This window comes from Delphinapterus leucas, chromosome 8, assembly GCF_059928025.1.
Source record: "Delphinapterus leucas isolate spDelLeu-1000000601 "Yukka" chromosome 8, BTC_Dleu_Yukka2, whole genome shotgun sequence".
NCBI classification, from domain to species: Eukaryota; Metazoa; Chordata; class Mammalia; order Artiodactyla; family Monodontidae; genus Delphinapterus; species Delphinapterus leucas.
Window position 1 is genome coordinate 15,501,609 of NC_143136.1, and position 24,931 is coordinate 15,526,539.

At 41.6% G+C, this 24,931-nt stretch overlaps 1 protein-coding gene and 1 pseudogene across 4 annotated transcripts in view; one reads left to right on the plus strand and one right to left on the minus strand.

The window, feature by feature from the left end:
- ACSL3 (acyl-CoA synthetase long chain family member 3) overlaps positions 1–7,918 on the minus strand; it is an 83,557-nt gene extending 75,639 nt beyond the window's left edge. For 2 of the 4 annotated variants that reach the window (XM_089916313.1, XM_089916314.1), the window contains exon 1: positions 7,677–7,918. The gene's annotated coding sequence lies outside the window, so the exon portion shown is untranslated. The remainder of the gene's footprint in view (positions 1–7,676) is intronic. The other 2 variants (XM_022567799.2, XM_022567800.3) reach the window with 1 other exon arrangement.
- Positions 7,919–21,479: 13,561 nt separating this feature from the next.
- Positions 21,480–23,126, plus strand: LOC111172123 (dihydrolipoyl dehydrogenase, mitochondrial pseudogene; annotated as a pseudogene).
- Positions 23,127–24,931: the final 1,805 nt, after the last annotated feature.

Sequence of the window (24,931 nt, forward strand, 5' to 3'; positions counted from 1 at the left end):
GGTCTCCTTTCTTTTTTTTCTTAAGAAAGAAAAGGAAAAAAATGGAATTAGCAGATTACAGAACCCAAAATTGCTTTATATTCCTGATCCAAAAAATGCTAAAAGGGCAATGTTAATGATTCCTATGCAAGAATGTTAAAGGAGAATGTATCCTGATGTATTTACGTTCAAGTTCAAGAAGAAAATTTTAGTTAAATTCTCTCAATTTAGTTTGTTACTCCTCACATTCTCCTCTGTAAAAACAGGGCTTTTATTGGGGGGGGGAGGTAAGTTATGTGTAATAAAAATAGATAAACTGTCATCACAGCTTCCAGGTATAATCATGCCTTCAGAGGTATATATGAACTTCAAACCAAGCTGTCACCCAAGAGAGGAGGTGCAGCACCTGGGCCTTGGACTCTGTAACCTAACTACCTGGGATGAGGTACAGCACACACTTGGGCAAATCACTTAAGCTCCCTGTGCCTCAATTTCCTCATGTGTGAAATAAGAATGATAAAAAAAAAAAAAACTATCTCATAAAATTGAGAAGAAAATCAGAACAGCACCTGGCCAGAGGAAATACTGTAAAGGTATTGGCTATCATCTTTATTCCAAAGACCATTAGTACAGAAAAAGAAAAACCAGGCTTTGTATCAGAAAAATATTATCTAAGTGTGATTACTTTCCAAATTAAATAAAGGAGAGAAAAGCTGACCATGACATGACAAACAAATGGGAAGCTTTTTATAGCAAGATAAGGTTTTTATTTTTCTAACAACATTCCTTAGTATTGTTATACCACCTCCAATGTGTACATATCTGTGTACAACACACACCTGGTACAGATTCAAGGTGAAACATTCTATTCCATCTCCCTTGTTCACTTAGCAAAAAGTCCAGTTTGTTGTAGAAAAGTGGGCTACCACCTCCACCGTAAAGTCTCCCCTTTTTCCTGCCCTGTTCTGTCAGAGCTATACCAGACAGGAGCTATGGTATACCTCCTGCCCTGAGCTATACCACACAGTAATGCATCTATTCTTATACCTTCTTCCCTTACACCATATAATGTTCATGCTTTCCTTTCATGAATTCTGAGTTCTTCGAGAGCAGGGACGATCTCTTTTTTTTTCTTTTTTTAAATTATTTATTTATAAGTGAATTTTTTAATTTATTCTTCATTGCTGCGTGGGCTTTCTCTAGTTGCAGCGAGCGGGGGCTACTCTTCGTTGCGGTGAGCGGACTTCTCATTGTGGTGGCTCTCTTTGTTGTGGAGCACGGGTTTTAGGTGCACGGGCTCAGTTGTTGTGGCTCGTGGGCTCTACAGCACAGGCTCAGCAGTTGTGGCGCACGGGCTTAGTTGTTCCACGGCATGTGGGATCTTCCCAGACCAGGGCTCGAACCCACGTCCCCTGCACTGGCAGGCGGATTCTTAACCACTGTGCCGCCAGAGAGGCCCAGGGACGATCTCTTAATCATTTTCAAATTCCCAGTGTCTTGCAAGATACATACTAAAGAAATACATGAGAAAATAAATCATTGCCCCTATATATCCTCGTAATACCTTCACAAACAAATAGGGAACTATAGTTGGAGGCAATTTATCCAAAACATTGGTTACTTAGGTATCTTCAGTTCAAAATAAAAATTAGCAGATCCATTAAGCCCACTGAATCATCCAATAATTCTTTACTCCTCCAAATGGGAAACATGAGAAGTAAACATATTTCAGTAAAAATAGCAGTTAAGATTTTAAATAAAAAGAATTTAGGCATTTAAAATGTCAGGAAGACAGAAGCAGTGCGAAAACTATTACGAAACTAAAAATAGCACGTAAGGAAGAAATCACAAGATTTAATGTTTATATTGTCCCCTTCTTCAGAAAAGAAATAAACTATAATCAGAAGTCAGATGAAAGTATATACCATATTAAGGTGGATAAAAATCAAGATTAAGTCACATGTTAAATCAATTTCACACAATGCTTTGTAGTGAGGTTTTCTAAAAAGACTATGTCATGAGTCAGCAAAAATTGGGCTGATTTTTAGGAATTCAACAGTTCTTGGCAATTTTCTGGAAATTGCTCAGGGCTCCATAATATGGTACTGACTCCTGTCAGGTGGTTACAGGCCCATCTTCTGTTACTATAGAAGAGGTGTCCCTCCTCCCAGCTAAGGCACAGGGCTCACGTGCTTTGGATCCCATGCCCTCCCATCTTCTCACGAACTTTGCACAAACAAGTAACACTTTTCTCATCTATTTTCGACCTCCCCCTCTCAACAGACACCCTCCCTTCAGCATTTAAATACGCTAAAAATCAGAACTCGCGGAAGCAGTTTCCGATTCTTGCTGTCTCCATTTTCCCCATCTTCTGCTCCCCATCCTACCCCTACCACCACATCAGTATCTCCTGCCAAGGTCACCCATGACCTCCGAGTTGCTAAATACAACAGATGGTACTCAATTTTCCTCACAGGGGCGTTCCACAGTATTGACAGCTTCCCCCTTGGCAGCAGGGACACCTGCTTCTGGCGGTCCTCGCACCTCCCTGGCCACTACTCCTGTTTCCTTTGCAAGCTCAGCCTCCTATACCCAGCTCCATCCCTGGCCTCTTCCTGTTCTCTTTCTAGTCTCTCCACTGGCAATCTCTACACTGATAGCTTCAAAATGGTAAATGAGTATCACTCAACATCTCCTCCTCCCAACCCATATACTACTATTAATCATCGGGTCTGGCAATTTTGCCTCTAAATCTCCATTTTCTCAATATTTCTGCTAATGATACAAGGCTCTTAAGAGGATCAAATAAGCTAAAATGACAGTGCTTTAAAAAGGAAAACAACTTTAATCTGAGTATTAGTATTCATTAAATTGAAATCTCCTTGAAAGCAACGACTTTACAAGTTCATCTTTTTATTTATTCCACATTGTACACCTAGCACGGTACTTTGCATGCAGGCGGCATTCAGTAAATGTACTGCAATGAACTATTTGTATTGGCTTAATACATGTTCAACTGAAATAGTCACACATTTAATGGCTTATATTTCCCAAATCATGTCATCATTTGTCTCCTAAGAGGTGAGAATTTTAAGTTAAATCACTCTGTAAAGTGTAAACTACACTGGATACTTTCGATAATTATACTACTACTTATCTAAAGTTAGAAAAAACTGTCAACTTATTTTGGCCTAGCTTTCCTGAACACATCCAAATCCCATCCTCAGGTCCAAATCTCACATAAGTTTCTTGCTTCCCAACTGTTCATCTGAAAGGGGAAAGTTTAAGTATTATAGGAATATTTAAGCTATAAGTACCCTAAAGGCAGGGAGAATGACTTCCTGAAAAAATTCCCTCTCTCACTTTCATATCTTGCAATGTGAGCTGCAGTGACATTCTGAGTAGAAACAGACATTGAAACTAAAAGAATACTGTTGCTTAGAAGTTCTCTAACTCTTGTTTTATGTACATTTAATTACAGCCTCAGAATGCAAGATCGTCATCTAGTAATATCTCACCATATCAATTCAAAAATCTCCCCAGAAGAAAATACAGTCTCTTCAAAAAGTGGTGTTGGGAAAGCTAGACAGCTACATGTAAAACAACAAAATCTGAACATTCCCTCAAACCATATACAAAAACAAACTCCAAATGGTTTAAAGATCTGAATATAAAACACGACACCATAAAACTCCTAGAAGAGAACATAGGCAAAACATTCTTTGACGTAAATCGTAGCAATATTTTCTTAAATCAGTCTCCCAAGGGAAATGAAATAAAAGCAAAAATAAACAAATGAGACCTAATCAAACTTAAAAGTTTTGCACAGCAAAAGAAACCATAAACAAAATGAAAAGACGACCTACAAGAGAAATATCTGCAAATGATGCGATTGACAAAGAGTTAATATTCCAACTATACAAACAGCTCATACAACTCAATATCAAACAAAACTCAAACCACCCAATCAGAAAGTGGGCAGAAGTCCTAAACAGACATTTCTCCAAAGAAGACATACAGATGGCTAAGAGGCACATGAAAAGATCCTCAACATCACTAATTATTAAAGAAAATACAAATCCAAACAAACCACAATGAGGTATCACCTCACACCTGTCAGAATGGCTACTATCAAAAGTCTACATATAATAAATGCTGAAGGAGAAAAGGGAACCCTCCTACACTGTTGGTGGGAATGTAATTTGGTGTAGCCACTATGGGAAACAGTATTCAGGTACTTTAAAAGACTAAAAATAGAATCACCATATGATCCAGTAATTCCACTCCAGAAAGGATGAAAAGTCTAATTCAAAATGAACATTCGGGTACATGTATATTAGCAGCACTATTTACAATGGCCAAGACATGGAAGCAACACAAGTGCCCATCAACAGACAATTGGCTTAAGAAGATGTGATGTGTATATGCGTGTGTGTGTGTTTATATTACTCAGCCATAAAAAAGAATGAAATATTGCCATTTGCAGCAACATGAAGGGACCTAGAGAATATTAAGCTTAGTGAAAAAAGTCAGACAGAAAAAGACAAATACTATATAATATCACTTGTATGTGGAATCTAAAAAATAATACAAATGAATATATATACAAAACAGAAACAGACTCAAGACACAGAAAACAAACATGGTCACCAAAGGGGAGAGGGAGGGGGGAGGGACAAATTAGTAGTACGGGATTAACAGATACAAACTACTATACGTAAAACAGATAAGCAACAAGGATGTACTGTATAGCACAGGGAATTATACCCAATATCTTGTAATAACCTATAATGGAATATAATCTGTCAAAAAAAAAAAGAAAGAGAAATAAGTAAAATTAAATAAAAGGAATTTGAGAGGTAAAGAGATGCCAGTGAGGGCTTCCCTGGTGCCGCAGTGGTTGAGAGTCCGCCTGCCGACGCAGGGGACACAGGTTCGTGCCCCGGTCCGGAAGGATCCCACGTGCCACGGAGAGGCTGGGCCCGTGAGCTATGGCCACTGAGCCTGCGCGTCCGGAGTCTGTGCTCCGCAACGGGAGAGGCCACGACAGTGAGAGGCCCGCGTATCACCAAAAAAAAAAAAAAAAAAAAGAGAGATGCCAGTGAAAATGTTCCCTTTCCAGATCCTGAATTTTAAGTCTGATCAATTTTCTTTCTACCGTACTGACACTGGGCAATCTTAATTTAAACAAAACTGGACTCGCTGGAAAATGACATGTAATATAGTTTATTCTACATATTCGTATATTTATTTTCTTAGTGTTCCATACCACTCTTACAAATTATTAGAAGTAAACTCATAAAAGGTAAATTTTTAAATTAGTATTTAATATTAGAGAAGACTAAAATAACATGAATGAAAAATGCCAGCTGGTATCATGGACTCAATCCTGGAACGGAAAAAAGGGCATTAGTGGAAAAACTGGTGATACCTGAATAAAGTCTATAGTTAAGAGGATAATATCAATATTAATTTGTTTTGACAAATGAACCAAGGTTATGTGACACGTTAATGTAAGAGCAGGGGAGCTGGGTTATGGTATACAGGAATATTCCATATTTGCAACTTTTCTGTAAATCTCAAATCATCCCAAAATAAAAAGTTTAAAAATATATATATAGTACCCAGTCTAGTCAACAAGCACTACTGGTCACCCACCATCTAAGGGGAAAAATAAAAAAACCTCCCTAGGCTAGGTTTCCATCTAAATCACAATCCTCTATATAATATTCGTTCACACACTACTTGTCCTTCATTACACATTACACATATCATAATTTGTAATTATATATTATTTGTATGAGATTTGCTTCATGTTTGTTTCCTCCGTAAAGGCAAAGCTCACATCAGTTCTGTTCACTGCTGCATTCTTAGCACTTTACGTGGTGCCTGACATAGAATAGGAATTAAAGGCTCTAAGTGAGCAATTAGTTGAAAGAGGAATGGTTAATTTAAGCAGAACCAGACAGCAGAGGAGCACATAAGCAATGAGAAAAATGTTGGGGCTTTAAGATCTGACTTCCCAAACCAGACAGGGATTGCTCCTTCCCATCCCTCCTTCCTTCCTTCTTTCCTTCAAGGACATGACTCAGAATATTCCAGCTTTAAATCAACCAGCGCAAACATCTTACAAACCCAGTAACTGAGACCCAAAGACACTAGGTGACCCATACATCCAGTGGATCTCTGCTCTACACCCAACACTGCCATCCTACAGAAGCAACTCTTTCTATAGAAAAAGAGAGAAACAAGGAAAAGTCTAAAGGGAAAATGCCAGAGTGACTAAAGAAGCCTTACTCATTCCTAAGGGTGAGAAGTACATGGGAAGACGCCAGAACACAAAAGAAAAGAATTAAGTCTGTGCAGCACACTCCCGTGTCACACCTCCTCCGCCCTGTAATAACCTACTAATACACTTTCAGGAGCACCTCAGCAGCACCCTTCAACTCTCGGAACTAATCTGGGGAAACAAAAAAGGTTATCATCAAACTACAGCTCTCCTGGCCACTCAAATAAAAATCCACGGTGACAACTATTCAGCCAGCCACCAAGGAGTGGCAGCGTACTATAGTGCTTAGATGTGAAAGCTCTGGATTTTCAGACAGGCGGATCTGAATCCCAGCTTCTCCTCTTACTTGCTGTGATCTGGGGGCAAGTTAATATAGCCAAACGGCAGTTTCTCCAGCTGTAAAATGGGAATAACCGCCACCCTAGTGGGTTGTTAACAGTTTCAGAGATACTATACAGAAAGCTCTTAGCACAACGCCTGCAATGTTATAAAGGCTCAATAAGTGTCAGCTGTTTGTCATCTTATTTGGCTATAATCACTTTCACGAGGCCTATTCTCTCTCTAACGTCCATATAATTTCAAAGACGTTGTTCTACCCTATTTTTGAAGGGCCATATACACAATAGCTTCGAGCACATTTTCTAAATCCAGCCTGGACAAACCAGTTCTACGTCTCTGGGCCTCAGGTTCCTCATCTGTGAAACGGGCCAGACCATCCCTACCCCACTGGGCTGCTGGTAGTGAGCACTCTCTCGGTGTTACACATTCCACTACTGCTGTAGAATTAAAACGCACCTAGGGAAAATAAACCTTCAACTCCCAACCCCAAAACAACAGTATTCATCCCCGCCCCATCACCACCGGTCGTGGCCTGAACAAATACCAAAGTCGACCCATCTCACACCCCCAATTTCTCCTCACGCCCCGCAGCAACCCACCCCCCCAGTGTGGGTTTCCGAAACCGCAGGGCTCAGTTTCCTCCCAGCGACGGCGTCAGAGCCGGGCTAGTGAAAGCTGCCAATTCCCCAGGCCACCCCGCCCCCAAAGCGCCGGGAGAGACCCCGCGCAGCCTTCCTCCCCCGGACAGCGCGGCCGCCCGGGCTGCGGTTCCCCCAGCTCACGTGGGCCCTTCGGCCCGGGCCCCACCTCACCCGCTTCCCGGACCCCACGGGCGCGCCTCCCACACACGCCGCGGGCCGGCCCCAGAGCCCGCACCGCCAGCGCGCACACCCTCGGCGTCGGGCTCGGCGGCCACGTCGAGGAGCCGGGGCCTCCAGGCCGGCCGCGTCCCTCCCCCAGGCCCGGGCCGCCCTCGGGCCCAGCCCGGCCGCACGCGGAGGCCCGGCCGCACGCGGAGGCCCCGCCGCCAACACGGCCCCGCCGCTCCCACCACAGGCGCTGCACTCACCGCGACGCCGGAGCTCCGGTTCCTCCGGCCCATGCAGGCCTGGCTGTGCCCCCAGAGCATTCACGCCCCGGGCCGCCTCCTGGGGACCCTGACGCAGCCTCCGCGGTCGCACTGCGAGAGGGCGGCGGTCGGCTTCCCGGTCAGCTGCCGCGCCGACTCGTCTCAGCCCCAGCACTCGCAACAAGCGCAGCGTAGCGCCCCAGAGCCTGCAGACCAGCGTCTGTTGAGCCGAACCGCCCAGGACGCGCGCCCCCGGCCGGCGCTCGTTGCATATGCAGAGAGGCAGCAGCCCATTGGCCCGCGGGCGGTGGCGCGTGCGGGGCTGGGCCTATCGAATTCCGGCCGGGAGCGCGGCGCGGGCGGCCGGGGGCGGGGCGGGGTTACTATGGGTCATTCGCCCGAGCCGGGGCGGACGGGACCCAGCCGCAGCCGGCGCGGGGCGGGGACAGGTCGGCGGGGAGGGACGGGACCACTGCGGCCGGGGGAGGGGAGGGGAGCCAGTCCGTGCGGCCACGACAGGGGCGGAGATGGGGCGGGGCCGGCCGGGTCTGCAGGAGGGCAGTTCCTGGGGTAAAAGACCACCGCCTTGTCTCCCGAAAAAAGAACTAGAAAACGCAGATATTGCTGTAATGCATAAATCTTAATATAGGTCAGGGAAAAAAATGCGCGTTATTATTTTCATTCTTAATTGGATTACTTGTTTCGTTCTTGCACAAATTTGTCAGATTTTGTAAAATAAAATGATTTTTGGAAATGTCTGAAGCGAGAGGGTCTCAAAAATTCAAAGCATGTTTCTTTATTGTCTCTTGTTTTGGCCTTACCGAACCCAGCAAATAACCCATCTCCCCTCAGTGCACTCACTACTTATACCGGATTGATATTTGTTTTCAAATGATAAAGTTGACCCCAAATTATTGTCTTTGGACGTTCTTTTTATGAAGCTAAAAGTGTTCCTGTATTTTAAAGTTTGCCATTGTATTTCACTTTAGACACTACAAAAAGGAAAAAAACATAGGGTGCAGGTAGACTGCCTTACTGCAAGCAAACGAACCAAAACACAAATGACTAAAACAACAAGTACAATACACTGTAAGAAAGATGGCTTTCATTACCCAAGAAGCAGTGGGATTGAGCTTTTTTTTTTCTTTAATCCAACATATTATTTAGTTGGTCCCTGGATAAAGTTACAACATTAAGTCAGATTTGATACCACAGGAAATAAAACATTTGGAGGGGTTTATTTTGTTTTGAAGTAATGAAGGAGCTAGAAATAGCTACTTGAATAGTAAACCTCGATGCTATGCAAAACTTGTCTTTAAGTAGGTGAAAGGTGACGTTCATGAGCCAGCCTCAGACTAAAGCAGGGGCTCACTTCCCAAGAGAATCTCAAAATCCGTGAAGCCGCCTGAACTTGAGCTGGGTGGAGTGATGAGGCTGAGAGCAAAGAAATCTCACTCACCTTGGGCCCCAGGCCAGTTTAACTACCTACAGGAAAGGATACCTGATTCAGGCAACCTGCTCTTCTGCTAGAAAAATAGGTTAATTTGCTCTCTAATCTTTCGAAGTGCTGTCAAAGGTTAACATCCTGAAGATAAATAGAATGCAGAATTTCTTATCTGAAAAGACTGCCACCATTCTGCATGCTGAGGGAAGTATACCTTAAAAGTGGTAGTTCCAGAACCAGGAAAAGCCTCTAGCAAAATAAGTAATTTACAAGGGAGGAATCTTTTTTCCATCAATAAGCATAAAGCAGACTAGTGGAATTCCAGCAACATCTTAACATCTTCATTATCTCGTTCTGTATTACGTGTGTGTGTGTGTGTGTGTGTGCATGATATATATATTTTAAAGGAAAATACTCCTTGGACTCAAAATTCTAAATTCCCATCTTGTTTGCTTAGGGTAAACAGAAATGTAATGTTTCCAGTCTCTAAGATGTTCTGTTTTTAAAATAAAATAATATATGCACAGTTGCTTTTCTTTTATTCAGGATTTCAGTATATTTTTACTTAGAGCTTTTCAGGGAATTATGGAATTTGGCTGCATTTTCCTTCTTTTTAGAAAAACTCAATTCAGAAACTATAATGGCCAACTGAATGAAAACATCCAACAGTTCCTTTCACAGTTTTGTTATTTCTCCCAATTACAGGGCTATTGAGAGGAGATATCTTTGTAATTTTCATGAATACCTAATGATCTGTCTCATGTGAAGGGTCATAGAAATAGTTTGTGCTTCTATAGCAAACTATATACTACTAGCATTTTCCATAATCATTATAAGGTAAAACCAGGACCAGCTGATGTTTAAAAGTTTAACAGAAACTTTTTGTTCTTTCATTTCTGGTGGATTGGGAAGGGAAGACCGTGATTGAGGTAGCATACTATACTATATTTTTGACTTAAGATGGCGCTGGCCTCAAGGAGCAGAACATCCAACAAAAACCAACTTAAATTATGTCATTTATTTACCTCACTTAAAGATAACTCAAGAGGCAGGACAAGTCCACGATTGGTCCAGGGACTCTGCTAGGTCACTGAGGACCTCAGCTTTTACATCTTTCACTCTGGCTTTATCCTTAGACCATGATAGTCACAGATGGACGCCACAGTTTCAAGTGTCACATGAAGACACAACAGCATCTGGCCAAAGAATAGGGCCTAAATGCCGCTTCTTATCAAGGAGGAAACCGTTTCTCAGAAAGCTAACAACTGACCGCTCCTCAAGTCCTAGTGGCCAGATTGGGTCACATCATTTCCTAGCTGCAAGAGAAACCAGGAAATGCCAGCATTTTTGGCCTTTCTAGTGGAAGGTGGACACCATCAACACAGAAGCAGCCATGGGAAGGAATAAATGTGGGAAGCCCAATCCAGAAGTGTCCACCGTGGGTATCACTGGAAATTACTCACCTCTGACTAGAAGTGGCTTAAACAATAAAACCATCTGTTATCTCACTTAAAATGTCCAGAGGAAGGCAATTCTAGGGTTTCTTCAAAGGGCTCACTGGTGTCATCAGAACCCAGCTCCTTCTATCTCTTTACTCTGCCATTCTCAGTCTTCATGTTCTGTCTCTTCCTGGTTACAGAGTGGCTGCAACTGCTCCAAACATTATCTTTACACAATACTACATCCAAAGCCAGAAGGGAAAATTGGCTTCTCCGACATGTCAGTATGTGTTTATTATGGCACTGCATCTTCCCAAGGTGTATTCAGCCCACTTCCCCTAAACCAATCACTAGCAAATGAAAATACCCTGATAAGCTTAGCTCAATCATAGATCATCCACTAGGGCTGGGAGAGGATGTTCTAGCAACTGGGGACAGAGCATCATTTGACCTTTGGTTCAAAGCTTATGCCATATTTTGAAGCACAGGGCCCCACCCCAAAAGAGCATCATCTACAAGCTGACTCCTTAGCTGGGCCTTTAAGAGACCTTTAAGAGTTCTATCAGGCGGCATGTATATGGTAATACCCATGGATCCTATAGTCACATGCCCATTGCTGCTACTCTGCAGGAAAATGAGTTTCTTGGTTGCAGATCAGTGTTACGCAAGATTCCATGAAGGCAAAGCTGATACTCTGTGGGGCCTGAGGTTGTAGTGCTAGCAAGACTTAGTAGGCAGGATTGGCAGAACTGTGCCTGGGTTATGTATCAGCCCCAATAGGGACAAATTACTGCCTTACACTCTGGTAGGGAGAAAGGCCTGAGATGGAGATTCACAGGTGCCATCAGCAAATCCTGGACGTGTGAATGCTGAGGGGATATGTTCAGGGCATCAACAGAATCTGCTACAGGTGGACACTCAACAGTGTTTGCCATTATCATTTTGTTTAAAAAAAAAAAAGAAACTGGAATGTATTTTAAGAAATTTTCCAATTACTGAATTTCAAGGGAAGAATCAGGAGAATTCTAAGAGATCTTGTATATCCAAATCCTGCGGTCCTTCTAGAAAGTTCTTTGCAACACAGGTATCAACTTTAGGAGGGATGCACATGTTGATCATGGGGTAAGACATCACAGTGGGACACCCTCTCATCCACTAAAGATCTCTAGGGATTGAGATTCTCAAACTCAATGTCTTTCAATGACACTGGATTCCATAAACGCTCTAGCAATGTGTTCTTTCTTCAATTTAAGGTAATTTAATTTTGTTCCACTTTAGTGATTAAGAACCGACCCGCCTCCTTTTAATAACCCTTCATATTAATGAAATACTTTAAATTCCACTTTTACTTTTTCTTTTCCAGGCTAGACTATCTTTTTTTTTTTTTAACTCTTTTCCAAATGACCTATCTTCTATCCCTTTAGTCATTTTTATTATTCTTCTCCTTTCTTTGTCATCTGGAGGACAAAATAGAATACCTAAACTTTAACAAGGGCCTGACAATTGTAAAATATATTGAAAGAATCCATTCCAAGTCCTTACCTGTCAGAATTCCATTAAAATAGCCTAAAATTAATTGGCTTTTTAAAGTAACCACACATACTTTTTCATTCCTGGTTCATTTTGATTAATGATAACTTCCAATTAAGGCAGTGAACATTAATTAGCTATGCATACTTATGTGTCTAAAAGTCTCTTCAAATCCATTGTTGGGCTTGTTTGCTGTTTTATGTATTAGTCTCTGAATACTTAGCTTTTTATATTATTTTTATTAAACCTCTGTAATTTATCAATTCATATAACTCTCCTATCCATTTTATATCTGTAAAAAAACTCTGAATTCAGGCAGTTATATTAAACTCTCCAGAATAGTTGGTTTTCTATTATTTTTCAAAGATGTACTGGAACAGAGACTCAATATATTTGATTAAAAAGAGATAACCTAGAGTATCAGCTAGAATTAATTTTGGCTGCATGTACCTGAGAATGCAAAATAATAGCGGCTAGACCATGCAAAGGTGTTTATTCCACATAAAAGGAATATGGAACGAGGTAGTCCAAGGCTAGAACAACAACTCCATGAAATCATCAGGGACCCAAGATGCTTCTCTCTTTCTGCTCTGCTATTCTCAGTGTGTGGATTCTTCATATGTGACCATATTCAAGATCCATATTCAAGGTCATAAAATAGCTGCTAGAGCTCCAGCCATTACAACCACACGCTGGCATTAAGAAGGAAGAAAGGCGGCTTCCCTGGTGGTGCAGTGGTTAAGAATCCGCCTGCCAATGCAGGGGACATTGGTTCAAGGCCTGGTCTGGGAAGATCTCACATGCCACGGAGCAACTAAGCCCATGTGCCACAACTACTGAGCCTGAGCTCTAGAGCCTGCGTGTCACAACTACTGAAGCTCACGCACCTAGAGCCCGTGCTCCGCAACAAGGGAAGCCTCCACAATGAGAAGTCTGCGCACCACAGTGAAGAGTAGCCCCCACTCACCGCAACTACAGAAAGCCCTCGCACAGCAACGAAGACCCAACACAGCCAAAAATAAATAAATTAAATAAATTTTTTTTAAAAACCCTTAAGAATGTCATAAGCTTTAAAAAAAAGAAAAGAAAGAAGGATGTAAAAGGCAATAGAGAGTTTTTGGCAATACAAACTGTTCTATATTTTTCTGATAAAGAGCCTTCCTATAATTGTGAAATAAGTAAATAACCCCTAAGACTTCTCTTCTTGGGAACTGTCTTAATTCCTTTTAGCATTCCTTACTGAACTTACTTCTCACTCCCTGCATCCTCTTTGTTTCTTTTCTCTGGACCTGCTATAATTTCTCTCCATCATTATAAAGTATTTGGAAACCAAACCTGGATTCAATGCTCTAATTAACTGAACATTAATTCAACAGATATTTAAGTGCCACCAGAGGACAGGTACTGTGCTAGATGTCACAAATATAACACTTACTGAGACAGAAATGGTCCTGACCTTCAAGAAGCTTATGCTCTAAATCATTATAATAAATAAATTAAAAGATAGTTCCAGAGTTGGAGGTGCTCTTCGGACATTTAAACAGGATAACTAGGAGAAAAGAGGAACAAAGACAATTTTGGATAGGGAGGTCAGGGGAGACAACTCTGAGAGGTGACATTTAAGCCCTAGTGAGGAGCTGGCTGATATTTTTGGCAGGAAAATAATTTTGTGACTCTAGAGAGCCTCTCCCAGAAACTAGAAATATATTCTTGTATCACATGGACTTGACCTGGCATTTTTAGAAATCCTGCCCAGTTTGCAGAATCCATAAGTATTATAACAAGGAACACAGTCCTATCACCCAAACGTCCATTATATCTTGCTTTGTCATTTAAGGCATTTAACTCAATGTCAAGTGCTCTGGGAAGATCCCAAGCAAAATTACTTGTCCCATTCTCTCTGCGTTGTTCATGCTATAGTTTTATCAGTTAAGTCTCCTTGAGATACAAGCAATAGAAAATGCCAATTAAACTTGCTTAAGCAATTGGAGTTTAATGGCTTACAGATTAAAGGGTGTACATCGGCCTTCAGGGACAGCTTGATACAGAGCTCAAAAGGATCAGAAAGAGTAGTTTTGACTTTCTGCATTCCTCAGATCTACTTCCTTGGTGACAGTGTTTGCTTCATCCTGGCTTCCCCACCGCCAGGGCATCAAGATGGCTGGAGGTTAGGGCAGACTCCTCTCCCACTGGAAATTCCAACTCTCCTCCCAGAAATTTCATTTCCTCTTGAGGCATTATGTCTCTCCTTGCTCAATTGATGTCCACAACAATATACTCTGTCTGTCCAGACCTGACTCACCGGCTCCAGCCTGGGATCCAAGGATGGAGGTCAGCAATCCACATCTCAGAAGCATGAGGGAAAGTGTTGGGAGGTGGGTGTAGATGTCCCACAGGAAAATCAGAGCGTGTTACTGGTAGAAAGGTGAAAGGAAACAAAAACACCATATTGCACTACCGTGAGCTTAGTGCTTCTTGTGCTGTATTAGGTCAATTGTGTTTCTCTCTTTCTCAAGCACCATGATGAGCTGTTTGAGAAGAAGAACCACATCTTCATCTTTTTATTCCGTAAGGTCTACCCAATGTGCTGAGAGATATAATACCTGCACCAAGTGAGCTCAACACACGTTTGCTGAATTCAACTACTGAGTACGGTACACACGTGTGTAAGTGTAGAGGAGTACGTATACCAGTGATGGTATTTGCAGTACATTTAAATCTCTCACAAGACATCAAACTATTTTTTAAAAGTTTGACTGAGAAACTGTCCTCACACTACATTTATTTCAGTTCTTGCTTCTGTGATATTTAGTTTATCTTAATAGTCATTCTTTCTGCAGCCAGTTCATTCCTATATATTTTTTCCTCAATCATATATTTCGATCCACATTTAATTTACCATTTTGTAAGTCTTCGACTCTAGTCTACTCAAAGTGTGCTCCATGGAAGGCAGCATCAGTGTCACCTGGTTGCTTGTAAAAAATGCAGAATCTCAGGCCCCACCCCAGACCTACTTGAACCACATCTGCATTTTAACAAGATTTTCCGAGGATTCGTAGAAAACCATAAAATTTGAGAATCACGAGTCTCCTGCTCTAGACTAGCACCATCCACTGAGGATGTAATAGGAACCACATATGTAATTTAAAATCTTCTGGTAACCACATTAAAAAGTACAAAGAAAACAAGCCAAATTAATTTTAGTAGTATACTTTATGTAACTCTATCTCAAATAGTAGCATTTCAACTTGTAATCAATATAAAAAATAATTAATCAGATATTCTTTGGGGTTAGTCTTTCTAACCTGGTGTTTATTTTGTACTTACAGTACATCTCAGTTTGGACTAACCACCTTTCAAGTGCCTCGATAGCCACCTATGGTTAGCAGCTACTGCAGTTGGTGAAACCACATAACTCAGATTGGGACTTGGTCTTTTAACTGACATCACACACCAGGTCTCAGGACTTAAGGAAGCTCAGGTTCTTAATGTCTCATGGCAGAAAGAATTCAGTTATAGACAAAGTGATAGGTAAGAAGTAGATTTAGAGAGAAACACATTCCACAGAGTGTAGGCCATCTCAGAAGTGAGAGGCCCCGAAATATGGCATGGTTAGTTTTTATGGGCTGGGTAATTTCATAGGCTAATGAGTGGGAGGGTTACTCCAACTCTTCCAGGGGAAGGGGTGGGGATTTCCAGGACTTGGGCTACCTCCCACTTTTTGTCCTTTTATGGTTAGCCTCAGAACTGTCACTGTGCTGGTGGGTGTGTCATTTAGATGCTAATATGTTACAATGAGCGTATGATGAGGCTCAAGGTCTGGTGGAAGTCGAATCTTCTGCCATCTTGGACCTAGTTGGTTCTAACCAGTTTTTGTCATGTCCTATGGCTACGTCATCCTTTTAAAGGTTGCGCCCTGCCTCCTTCCTTCCTGTTTCATTGGCACAGCACTGGACCGTAAGATGCATGAAAACAACAGACGATGTCATTTCACTCTCCACTGTAACCCAGTGCCCAGTGCAGTGCCTGACGGGTAGCAGACACTCAATAAATGTTTGTTGACTTAATATGTTTGAGTGGAGAGAGATTTAAAATATTTAACCAGCACAGCAAAAGTACTGACCAAACAAAATCAAGACAGACCCAGGATGTAAACTATCAGTAATGCCACATTAGAAAGAAATAGCATAATATCGGCCTAGAATACAGTCATCCCCCGATATCTGCAGGGATTGGTTCCAGCAGCCCCTGTGGACACAAAAATCCAAGGATACTCAAGTGCCTTATGGAAAATGACGTAGTATAATGAATACAGTCAGTCCTCAGCGTCCGAGATTGGTTGAATCCACAGAAGTGAAACCCACAGTTACTGAGGGCCAACTGTATGGGAACTGGCCCAATCCCTTCACATCTCAAATGGAACATGGGATACAGACAGGTGGGTGATGTATGCTTAGTCACACTTTTTTTTTATTACATACACTAGGATTAGACGATCAGGTTTTAACTTCTAACACAGAGAGGCTTCCACTGCATCCATTCATTCATTCAGTGAGCACCTACTGTATGCAAAAGCATCATGCTGGACCCAGTGGGGGAAGAGACATAAAGAAGAATGATATTCATGCACTTCCAAGAAAACCAATTAAGGTCATTTTCATTTTCAATGGAACGGAAACCCAACTGAAACTAATTGACACGAAGAACAGCATTTATTCAGTCATATCATTGAAATTCTACAGGTAGAGTAGGCTTCTGGTGCAGCTTCCTCCAGACTCATGTGTCCTCAGTTTTTCTGCCTCTCTGGAACTGTCTTCCTTCATGGGTTGACTTCATCCTCCACGGCTACCCCAGCCCTAAGCAGCTCTTCCTCAAATCACCAAATCAAGCCCAGAAGAACGACTATATTTTTCAGAAATCCTGGGAACATCATCTTGCATCGCATTGGCCATGATTGGATTGATTGCCATCGCTACCTCTAAAACAGCCCTTACGTGTTGGGAGATAAAACATTCTGGCTCAAGTTAGTCATGGCCCATCCCCAGAGCTGACAGTGTGGTCAGCAGTAACACCTGCCCCAGGACCTGTGTTTTTTCATTTCACTCTCCCACTTTTGAGAAGGTAAAAATTAATCTGGAGTACCCTCCTCTCCACTCTCTTCCTTCTTTCCCCTCCAGTTTTCCATCCTTTCTTTTCCTCTTTTCACTCTCTTAAAGGTAGAAGCATCAGGTGGACAGAATTCAGAATTATGGTCAAAGTCAAAACAGAGAAGTCATTTTGGTTTTTCTCTGTTGCTCCTTCAGCTCTTGAAAACCTTTATCATTTGTATTTATCTTGGTAAACACAGTTTTTAGTCTAGAAATTTTTAACGAAGTAAGGCCATGCCATAACAGCCAATTAAAAAAAATACTGGGGAAGATTGTTTACTTGCATCTTGCTAGTTTATTTTTATTTATGCTGAATTTCTAATGATCTTGTAAACACTTCTAGGATTCATACACAAATAAAAAACCTTTTATATGTTTTACATGTTACCTGTTTTATATACTTTCTAGGTAGTTTCTACCTAGAAACTACACCACTCTAGTATCCATTATATAGGCATACCTTGCTTAAGAGCATACTGCTCAAACTAGTATAAATTGTGGAAGCATCAAAGCATTAACTAAAGGTCAAGTGAGTACCTGATTTATCACACCTGGGTACAAACCGCTTTAATTAGAACTGGGGAAAACCAAACTGTGACTTTGGGAAAGGGCCCCTCTCCATTCTGTGTGTTCCTGGCAGAACTACTGGTCACCAAACCTTATCCACTCTGGCCACAGAAGTACAGGACCCAACCTGCCAATCAGAACATCCTATCCCCCCACCCAGTCACTGGGTGCTGGGTCAAGGGCAGTCACATGATCCAGGAAGACACAATAGGAGTCTATCCCTGGCATTTTATATCTGTATCTTAAGAAGGAAGCTGAGTTAGGATGATCGAAGCCTAAAGTTTGCTGAGTCCAGATCAACTCTCTCTTAGAAGCCAGCAAGCAGACCAATACAGCTCAGGAAAGAGCCGGTGGGGAGAAACCCCAAATCTAATAGTGCTTGAACCCACCCCCATTCTTTCTAGGAAAATAAGTCAATACGTGTGTGTGTGTGTGTGTGTGTGTGTGTGTGTGTGTGTGTGTGTGTGTGTGTATTAGCTTAAGCTAGTTTGGGCTTATTCACAACACACACTTCCTGGTATACAAACAGGAAAATGAAAGAAGGATTTCAAAGTGAAATTCACTGAAGCTCAGGAAGGTAGCTTGTTACTATTATGAAATTGTGGTTATGTCTTTAGTAAACAAACAGAATCATTTACCATATATTCTATCATCCCTTGTCTGTGAAGCAGGAATCGTATTTCTAGTGCTTCCTTTTCTCCCTGCACTAGGTCAGGCAAACTCAGGTTTCTGAGTGAATAAAAGAGAAATATAATACAGTGTTTCCTTTTAGACAGACCTTCTGCTTGTATCACTCTCTCCTCCCCTGTCCTGGTAAACTGAATGGATGGTGTGAAATTTCTGTTGGACTATTCTCTAAGTCAAAATGTTAGGGTGGAAAAATAGCACTTGTGTATTGAATTAGTGGTTTGCACATATTATTTTATTTAATAAAGGAACTACCCCAGTGGAGCATTTTCCTGTTTCATGGAAGAAAACACTGAAACTTTGTCAGGTACCTCCTGGAGATCCTGAAACAAGTGTGGGCAGCACCTGGACACACACCCAGGCCTGTCTGACTCCCAGCCCATGATTTTCCCCATGGCATTACATTGTTTCCCAGGGAAGAGGGCAGTAGTGTCAGTCATCCTGGGGGTATGTTTATATCACACCAAATGTCTATATGCTAAAATATTTTGGAAGTGTGATCAGCATTCTCTAAGCCTCAGTGTAAAAATAGTTAGCACGTTAGATAAGACTGAGCCTGGATTGAATGAGAGTCCGAAATGGAAATAAAGAAAATTCATCCCCTACCCCCTAAAAAAAAATACATGTTGAATACTGGAAGAGAAGGAAGACGAATGAAGAAAGAGGAAGGAGAGGATGAGGAAGAGGAAATTTCTACCATTTAAAAAACAAAACTCAAAACAAGAATCATTCGTCAAAGACCATCCATCTCAAGTTAGCCATACTTGAAATTGGTACATAAAAAAGAAAAAAAAAGATAATCAGCTTGACTTACCTGAGAAAGGAAAGGATAGATACTATGTTTTTAAAAAAATATTGAGCTTTAAGTAGCAATTAAGAATAGAAAAATTGGACTTCCCTGGTGGTGCAGTGGTTAAGAATCTGCCTGCCAATGCAGGGGACACAGGTTCAAGCCCTGGTCTGGGAAGATCCCACATGCCACGGAGCAACTAAGCCCGTGAGCCACAATTACTGAGCCCACGTGCCACAACTAGTGAAGTCCACACACCTAGAGCCCATGCTCCACAACAAGAAAAGCCACCACAATGAGAAGCCCGCGCACTACAAGGAACGGTAGCCCCCGCTTGCCACAACTAGAGAAAGCCTGCGTGCAGCAACGAAGACCCAACACAACCAAAAATAAATAAATAAAATAAACAAATTTTTAAAAATAAAGAATAGAAAAAATTAAAGTCCAATTATTGCCAGAAATACAACGAACCTCCCAGACCCAAGATTTGAGAAGCAAGGATGGAAAAATTGGGCAGTCGGTCAGGTTTACTTTTGAAACGGCCTCACTAAGTGCTTCATCCCATACAAACTCTCAACACCCCAGCAGCCCAACCTCCCTATGCAGGCTTATTGTACTAGATTTCCTGCCTCCCCCCCATCAAAGCTTGTCCATCCTGTGTCTCATTAACTAAAGGCATATTCTCTGTTTTTTATAACTTAACCTTTTAATCTTAAAACACTGACACAGAAAGTTTTCTAAAATGCATTGCTGCTCCATGTGTATAAAATGAAAATGCAGAGAAGGACCAGAAAAATACACAATGTAATGAGGGGGGAGGGGAATGGTGAGGTGAGATCGTGAGATAAGGGCAGATTTTCCCTTTTATTCCACTTTCCATTTATTTTATATTTTTAATCTTTTACATTAAGCGTGTGTTCGTGTGTAATTTTTACAAAATGGGTGAGAAAAAATGACAAAAAATATAGTTTAACTCATTCTCTTCTTTCCAGAAAAATTTTTAATAGCAGATTAAAAAGAATCTTTTAGAAAAGCTTCTTAAATACATAAAAGGGATTTACAGGAGGGGGCAGTTTCAGATATTCCTGGGGTTGGATGACAATTAGAGGGAGGTGTTTTCTGTAGGTGGGATTTTTTAACGCAACTTCACTCTTAGTGCATTTGTGAGCAGAACCTACACAATCACAGCCACCATCCCCACATAGCCACCGTGCAAAAGAAACTTCTATGTTCTTATGTGTGTCTATACTGAGTTATACGGTTTAAAGGATATAAGCCGAATACAGGGTAGCCTCTGGAGGGGAGTGGTCAAGTAAAAGTCAGAAGACATTCTGCATTTTCTAAAATATTTTAATTTCTATAAGAAAAATGTATTCATGTTTGCTTAGTAATTAAAAATAAATATAAAATAAAATAAATTTTGAAAAACATTTTTTTTTTGACAAGTACAAATGAAAGGGGGAAAAGATGTATCCCGTCTAGTTGGGCCATAGTTTGAGACCCACCACTCCCTCCAGGGTACTCTTTCCTCCGTTACTTGCCTAGAGGGTCACTGGGTAAAATGACTTGGATGAAAGGAAACACATCCTTTTCCCATGACCACAGAGCCAGAGTCGTCTGTATTCACATTTTCTCTTTAGATTTGCTGACTACCCTGATTTCTGTACTAATAAACATCTTTTGGTTGCAAGCGACAGAGACCCAGATTGAATCACCTTACTCAAAAAGGGGAAATTATTTTATCACGTAACCAGAAGAACAAAACAAAACAGGCCTGGCTTAATGCAAAGTTGGATTGGGCACTCTAACAGCAACAGCAGCAATTTGGTTTTCTGCCTCTCAACTCCTCCTTCATTCTCAAGTCTTTTCCCATATTGAGCCCAAGCTGGCAACCAGTCACTGCAGGCTTATACATCTACCTTATATTTCCACCAAACAACAAAAAAAATTTGTCTCTATTTAGCTCCAGAGAAAGTCCTGTGTTTAGTGCCATTGGCCTGGCGCAGGTCATGCACCTATCTCTGAACCAATTGCTCAGGGAAAGGGAATGGGATGTTCTGACTGGACAGGCCCAAGTCATGTGCCGACCAATGGCGTGGGAGCCTGGGATCAGCCCCACCTATAACACAGGGATTGGGTTGGTGGAATAGGTAGTAATAAGGTACTCTTATTAAAAGAAAGGGAGGAGACCTTGGCGAGGCGGCAGAGACGCTTAGCGGAGGTGAAAGCTTTGGCGGAAAGGAAAGTCCGGCGGCAAGATGCAAAGCTGGAGTCGTGTGTACTGTTCCTTGGCTAAGAGAGGCCATTTCAATCGGACATCTCATGGTCTGCAAGGAGTTTCTGCAGTGCCACTGAGAACTTATGCATATCAACCAATTGATGCTGATGTTAACAGTGATAGGTTCTTGTCCTGGAGGATATGTTGCTGCTATCAAAGCTGCCCAGTTAGGCTTCATGGCAGTCTGCGTTGAGAAAAATGAAACACTCGGTGGAACATGCTTGAAAGTTGGCTGTATTCCTTCTAAGGCTTTATTGAACAACTCTCATTATTACCATATGGCCCATGGAAAAGATTTTACATCTAGAAGAATTGAAATGTCTGAAGTTCGCTTGAATTTAGAGAAGATGATGGAGCAGAAGAGTAATGCAGTCAAAGCTTTAACAGGTGGAATTGCCCACTTGTTCAAACAGAATAACGTTGCTCATGTAAATGGATATGGAAAGATAATCAGGTCACAGCTACAAAAGCCGATGGCAGCAGTCAAGTTATTGATACAAAGAACAATCTTATAGCCACAGCTCTACCAGAGATCTCCATCACTCTCTTTAAATTGAAGGTGCTACTAAGAAGTCAGATGGAAAAATTGATGTTTCTATTGAAGCTGCTTCTGGTGGTAAAGCTGAAGTTATCACTTGTGATGTACTCCTGGTTTGCATTGGCCGACGACGCTTTACTAAGAATTTGGGACTAGAGGAGCTTAGAATTGAGCTGGATCCTAGAGGTAGAATTCCAGTAAATACCAGATTCCAAACTAAAATTCCAAATATCTATGCAATTGGCGATGTGGCTGCTGGTCCAATGCTGGCTCACAAAGCAGTGGATGAAGGCATTATCTGTGTTGAAGGGATGGCTGGTGGCGCTGTGCACATTGACTACAATTGTGTACCATCCGTGATTTACACACACCCTGAAGTTGCTTGGGTTGGCAAATCAGAAGAGCAGTTGAAAGAAGAGGGTTATTGAGTACAAATTTGGGAAATTCCCATTTGCTGCTAAGAGCAGAGCTAAGACAAACGCTGACACAGATGGCATGGTGAAGATACTTGGGCAGAAATCAACAAACAGAGTATTGGGAGCACATATTCTAGGACCAGGTGCTGGTGAAATGATAAATGAAGCTGCTCTTGCACTGGAATATGGAGCATCCTGTGAAGATATAGCTAGAGTCTGTCATGCACATCCGTCCTTACCAGAAGCTTTTAGAGAAGCAAACCTGGCTGCATCATTTGGCAAATCGATCAACTTTTTTTTTTCGATCAACTTTTAAATTAGAAGATTATATTTTTCTGAAATTTCCTGGGAGCTTTTATAGAGGTAACATTTCTGAACAGGAAATGCTCTCAGCTCCAAGAATTTCTAGGACTGAATTACAAAACTTTTGGAAGGTATTTAATAGGTTTGGACAGAATGGAATAATCTCATACCTATATTTTAAATAAATTTAATATTTTATTTTACTGTGCTAATACTGCAGAAAAAAAGCTACTTATAGTAGCATCCTGGAAAATTTTCTTCAACCCATATTTTCATGCTGTTTATGAAAGGCTCAACTTCACTGAATTTATGCTAAGTAGCTTTTATCTCTGATACAGGATTTACTTACATGGGTGGAGCTGGAGTATGGTATGTGAACAGCTGTGTTTGAAACAAGTTGATCAAGTTATTTTAAACTTGGTTTTCACATTGGAAACAGTCATTAGAATAAGTTAAACATGTATAAACTGAACTGATGTAAATAAAAAATGATGGCCTGTCAGTTATTTTAATCCCCAAAGTCTTGGTGGTTAGAGGTAGAATTTGTGTTTAGATTTTTAAGGTTCTACTGAGGTCTACAGTCTGAAGTATAGTTATATAGTTGACCAAAGTAAGGCAGTATATATATGAAATTCATATATTAAATGGAGAAGCAATGTATTACAGTGGGAAATGAAGCTATGGAAATAAACATGTCTTAAATATTCAAAAAAAAATAAAGGAAAAAAAGAAAGGGAAAACATTGCCAGAAGTCACCAACAAGAGATGTCTACCAGTTTCCCTGACAAGTATCCACACCGAATAATCCAGTTTCATTATCATTACTGTTCTTTTTATATCTCTAATGTCTCTCTAACAGGCTCTGACTTTCAGGTCTCAAACAACTGGTCTTTTCTCTCCAACCCTGGAGTCTCAGGGAGCCCTCAGAGCATTACTGTCAAGGCTGGGAGGAGTTATCTATCAACCCCCTATGACTTGGGCTGAGAAAGAATAATTTTCCAGGCAGGGAGCATTCATTCAACATACCTTTTATCCCTCCTATGTATCACACACGTGCTGGACCCAGATCCTGCCTGCGATAATTAGCCTGGTAAGGGTACCATATGAGAAAATCAATATTGAGACAGGCTGATAAGGGAAAACTATAAAAGAGAAGACTCCAAGTCAGCTCAGGGCAGTCAGGACATGCTTCCAAGAGAAGATGACAGTCTAGCTAAGTCCCTAAGAACACATAAGGGTTATGCAGAGAGGTGGAGGACGAGGGAGTGGATGGATGTTCTAGGTGGAGAAAACAGTATATACCTGAGCACAAAGGCAAGGTGAACCGTGGCACATTTTTGGAATTACAAGTAGGCCAGGTGAACTACAGCTCGGGGTATGTGTAGGAAAGTGGCCTGAGACAAGGCTGTAAGGAACACAAATGAACTTGTCAGCCATGCCAAGTCTGGATGTTTGAAATTTATTTTGCAAGCAAGCATTAGCCATTGAAAGCTTTTAGGCAGAAGAAAAATATGACCAACTATGGTTTTGTTTGTTTGTTTAATCACTCCCTGGAGGGCAGATTGCAGAGGAATGAGACGGGAGGTAGGGAGTCAAATACAGGATGGCCCTGGCAGGTGCTGACAAGGAGGAATTAAGCAAAATACTGTGGGGTGGAGGGGACCTTCAAGATGGCAGAGGAGTAAGACATGGAGATCACCTTCCTCCCCACAAATACATCAAAAATACATCCACATGTGGAACAGCTCCTACAGAACACCTACTGAACACTAGCAGAAGACCTCAGATTTCCCAAAAGGCAAGAAAATCCCTACATACCTGGCCGTGTGGCTGACAGGGTCTTGGTGCTGTAGCCTGGTGTCAAGCCTGACCCCCTGAGGTGTAAGAGCCGAGTTAAGGACATTGGACCACCAGAGACCACCCAGCTCCACGTAATATCAATCAGCTAGAGCTCTCCTAGAGATCTCTGTCCCAACGCTGAGATGCAGCTCCAGCCAAAGGCCAGCAGGCTCCAAGGGCTGGATGCCCCATGCCAAACAACTAGGAAGACAGGAACAAAACCCCACCTATTAGCAGAGAGGCTGCCTAAAATCATATTAATTTCACAGACAACATA